Here is a 5,052-nt window from a genome sequence, read left to right on the forward strand (position 1 = left end):
AAAATATTATTCTCTTGTTTTTTCTCCCATTAGTTATAAATACAAACCAGTCAATCCTAAAGGAAACCGATCCTGAATATTCATTGGAAGGACTGAGGCTGAAGTTGAAGCTCCAATGCTTTGGCCAACTGATGTGAAGAGCTGACTTCATTGGGAAAGACCCTGATGCTTGGAAAGATTGAAGGCAGGAGGAGAAGGGGACGACAGAGGATGAGATGGTTGGATGGCATCACCGACTCAATGGACATGAGTCTGAACAAGCTCTGGGAGATGGTGAACAACAGGGATGTCTGGCGTGCTGCAGTCCATGGGGTCATAAAGAATTGGACACGACTGAGTGACTGAAAAATAACATAAATACAAAAGCCATTCTCAGCTTGCAGGCTGTACACAAATAGGCAGTGGCCAGGCTTGGTCCACAGTTTGCCCACTGTTGGCCTGGATGACTGTCTCAGCCCTGCTTCCTCCCTTCTCACTCTCACCAACAGCCTTGCTTCCTAGTCATTGAGAAAACTTCAGCAATCACAGAACTCCACAACTCACCTACCATATGCCAGCTACCAGCACTGTACTCCAATCCTCTCTACCTTTGTCCTGTTCCTACAGTGGATCCTAATCCCTGTTACCTATTCAGAAACCTGCCTCTGACTATTTCTCCCTTTCTGTCCCTGCTTTTCCCTGGATTGTTCCCATCAATGCACAGATAAATACGTGGTTGTTTCTCCCATCTTAAAAATCCACTCAAAACAAAAACCTGGTCTTTACCACAACTCCCTTTCCAACTACTTCTGTTTTCCTTCCTTTATAACAAAACTGTGAGATTTGTCTATATGTACTTTTCAATTACTCTCCCCATCCTTTTTTTTGAGCTGTAGTTCATATACCATAAACATCACCATTTTAAAGTGTATAATTCAGTGGGTTTTAGTATGTACATAAGGTATCATCACCAACCATCACCAGTATCTAAGCCCAGAACATTTTAATTACCCCAAGAAGAAACCTGTGCCCATTAGCAGTCACTCTCCAGTCCCCTTCTCCTCCCAGGCCTGGGCAACCACTTTCTGTTTTTATGGACTTTGCATATTCTGGACATTTCATATAAATGGAATCATACATTATGTGATCATTTGTGTCTGGCTTCTTTCACATAATGTAATTTTTCAGTGTTCTTTCATATTGTGGCATGTGTCAGTACTTCTTTCCTTTTATGGCTGAATAATATTCCACTGTATGGACATATCATTTTGTTTATCCATTTATCAGTTGATGGACAGCAGGGTTGCTTCTGTGTTTGCGGCTATTATGAATAGTGCTATAAACACTGGTGTGCAATTATGTTTGAGTTGTTTAGTTGCTAAGTTGTGTCCAATTGTTTTTGCTACCCCATGGACTGTAGTCCTCCAGGTTCCTCTGTCCATGGGATTTCCCAGGCAGGAATACTGGAATGGGTTGCTATCTTCCCAACCCAGGGATCAAACTGCATCTCCCGCATTGGCCAGAGGATTCTTTACCACTGAGCCACCGGGGAAGCCAGTATGTTTGAGTACCTGTTTTCAGTTATTTTGGATATATATCTAGGAGTGGAATTGCTGGGTCATATGGTAACTGTTTAACCTTTTGAGTAACTAGTGGGGTATTTTCCACAATGGCTGTACCATTTTACATTCCCTGTAACACTGCATAATAGTTCAATTTTTTCTTCAACCTCCCAAATGCTTATTTTCTATTAAAAAATTATAGCCATCCTAGTGGGCACCCATCCTCTTATGAGCCCACTCCGATTAGGTTTTCACCTAGCACTCAAGCTGAAATTGTCCTAAGATTATCAGTGACCCCTGTGTTGTGAAATCCTCATTTCTCTGATCTGATTTGACCTGTCAACATTTGTCTTAGCTGACCTCTTTTTAGAATGCTTTATTTACTTGACTTCCAGGACAGCACATTTGCTTGGTTTTCTTCCTATCTTACTGATAGCTCCCTCAGAATCTTTTTTCCTGGTTTTTCTTTATCTCATTTCCTTCTCTTTATTCAAAAGTCATCTTCTCATGGAAGTCTTTCAGCCCCCATCCACGACCATCATACTCCTTTCCCCCCCCCAATTTATTTTTCCAAGTGCCTGTCACTTTCTTTTTTTTTTCTTTTTCGTGCCTGTCACTTTCTAACCATAAGTAGTTCGCTTATTTTCTCTCTCCACTTTAACAAAAGCTCCATGAAGGCAGGAAGTTTGTCTGTTTTGTTCACTGATGTAATTCCAGAATCTAGAACATGAATGGCATATGGTGTGTGCTCAGAAAATGGTGAATGACTAAATGGCTGCATGAATGATGGCAGTCTGAACCTGGGCTACGAAGGGCTGGAGAGGAGGCAGATGAATGGGCAGAATGATTGAGTGGCCGTGGGGAGGGAGGATGGAGTCAGACCTGATCCTCAGTGCTGAGTGAGTAGGTGGTTCACATCCTCTGCAAAACCGGATGGGAGGAACCTGAGCTCAGTTTGTGGCCAGAGATACTTGGGGTCTTTGGATGATGTCCAGGGGATGGATTAGTCAGGGCTGGAGATGTGGAGGAGAGTCTTAAAAGTCTGGAAATGTGGATAATACATCAGGTACCACAGTAGCAATGAACTGTTAGGTATTTACCTATGTCTCCATAGTAGGAGCTGAATCAGTATTTGGTAGATGAATAAATGAACTCTGTGAGATTTCGAAGGATGGCCGATCCTATATATTGTCAGTATACACTTTCTAAGAATTCACCAAATGTCAGCTTATTTGCTCCCTGCTTCCTTTGTAAGGATATAAATGGTCATAATACATTTTTATGGTGTAGAGGACAGTCCCAGAGATAGTAAATTCTGGACTGCCCCATAAAAACATGTAACACTGAGCTTCTATATACCCAGAAAAGGCCACAAAACTCTAATTAATCTCCTATGGAACTAAAGATAAGGTCAAGTTAGATCTTAATTTATAATCACTTAAATGACTGCCTCAGGACTACTTTGTATATGCCTGCTGGGCAAGGGGATATAGTCCCTGATTTTGAAGGAATGAAAGCCTCATGAATGCACAGGCCACCCCCTTTTCACTGTCCTGTAGGCACCTATTCTCACTACCCTCGCCTCTTGAACTTTTCCTGCCTATTTTCCCTTAGCATCACTTTTCTCCACCAGAGCAGCAAACTCTGCAAAGCTGTCAGCATCAGGAGGGCAGGGACCTTATTCACAACTATGGCCTTAGTACCAACATACAGGAGGTGCTAAGATGAATATTCAGATATCCAGTGTCTGAACTGTCTCCATCCTGTCTTTATTTCCAAAGAAATCAAACCTGTATCTGAAGGCAAAAATGCAATCAGTTGCTTTGCAGGAGGGAGGGCCCTCCTGCAGTCTCAGCAGTTGGTCTGGTTTAGGGATTTTCTTCAGCAACACTTGGCAGCCTAGGGTCAGATCCCCACTCCAGGCTGTCACCACAGCCCTTCTCACATGGTGCACTGTGCTCTGGTTATTTCTGGTTGTCTCTTGACACCACTGGCCAATGGTTCCTCAAGGACAAGGGCTTGTTTGAGTCTTTGAACCCCAGGGCTTAGCACACAGTCAGAGACTAGTAAATGTTTGTTGAAGTGAGTACATCAATGGATGGAAATTTAACAGGGGATAGGTAAGTATGGTTTAACGAGTTGGACTGGCAAGGCCAGCAGAAGAGGGATGCAGTGACACAAAAACAGCCATGAGGGCTGGAAACAGGCCCCAGGCTGGGTACAGAGGCAAGTGATGCCAACTCATGCCTGATAGTTTTGGGGCGATGCTCTTCCCAAGGCCAACTCCTCTACTGTCAAAAACCTCGGCTGTCCAGAGGTTCCCTTTTCACCTGCCTTCTCAGGAAACCTACACTATTGGTTCTCTCTTCCCCTGGGTATTCATCTCTTAGATCTTTCCTTTTGGCTTCTAAAAATGCTTTAGTATTTGTCCTATTTTTTTAAAAAAAATCCTTCCCCAATACCCTTTATCTATCACCATTTTTTTTCGATTTCTCTGAAAAGCTGTCTATGCTGTTTCCATTCTCAGGGCAGTCTGGCTTTCATTCCTTATCATTCCAGGTCATCAGTAATTTGTAAGTCACTGAATTCCATGGCCTTTTTTCAGGCATCACACTTGACCTTCCAGCAGCACCTAACTCTGATGGCCACTCCCCTTCATTCTTTTCTCTTGGGTTAGGTAATACTGGTTTCTGGTTTTTCACCTACTTTCTGGCTACTCCTTTTCTGCCTTTATAGATACATTCCCTTACCTGTTTAGCATCCTTAAGAGTTAAGGCTGGACTCTAGGTATATTTCTGTTTTTTTCCTACTGTTTCCCCCTAAGTGATTAAATCCAGGCCCATGGCTTCAATGATTACCTAAAAATAGATGAATTCCAAACTGGTATCTACAGTGTAAATCTCTCCTCTGAGCTCCAAGACCCGTATGTCCATCTGCCCCCATCTCCACTTCCCACCCGCCACTCACCCCTCACTATAACATGGTTTCTGCCTCACCAGTTCACACATGCTTCAGTACTGCCAAATCCAGTGAACACTGCATGTTTCTTGTCTTGCTTAATCTCCTCTCCCTGTGGCACGGGACACTGCCAGACATTCTTCTCCTTGAAAATTCCCCTTCCTTTGTGTCAGCTGAGGACCAGTCTCTTTCAATCACCTTCAATGTCTCTTCCTCTTTACCTGCCTTTTGGGATTCTGGTTTCTAAAAGCTGAGTAAACATAAAGCAGTGACTTATTAAGTAAAGGCAAACTGACACCATAGTAGGAGAAACTGGCAAGACGGAAATGAAGCAGCAGCTCAAGGATGTTGTCCAGACAAATTCTGGTTCTTATGGAACAAGAGTGGTGAACCATGATTTGGTCTTCCTTGTGGGCAAAATAAAAGCATGGTGCTAGTAAAGGCAGAAATAAATATCATTCATCCACTTTCAAAATTCCCAAAAGGTTAAGTATCAAAAGTTTAATTTCTCAAAAGTAATAGCTATTTTGTAAAGTTAATAAACACACTTAGC

The sequence above is a fragment of the Cervus canadensis genome, chromosome X (assembly GCF_019320065.1).
Source record: "Cervus canadensis isolate Bull #8, Minnesota chromosome X, ASM1932006v1, whole genome shotgun sequence".
In the NCBI taxonomy this organism is placed as follows: Eukaryota; Metazoa; Chordata; class Mammalia; order Artiodactyla; family Cervidae; genus Cervus; species Cervus canadensis.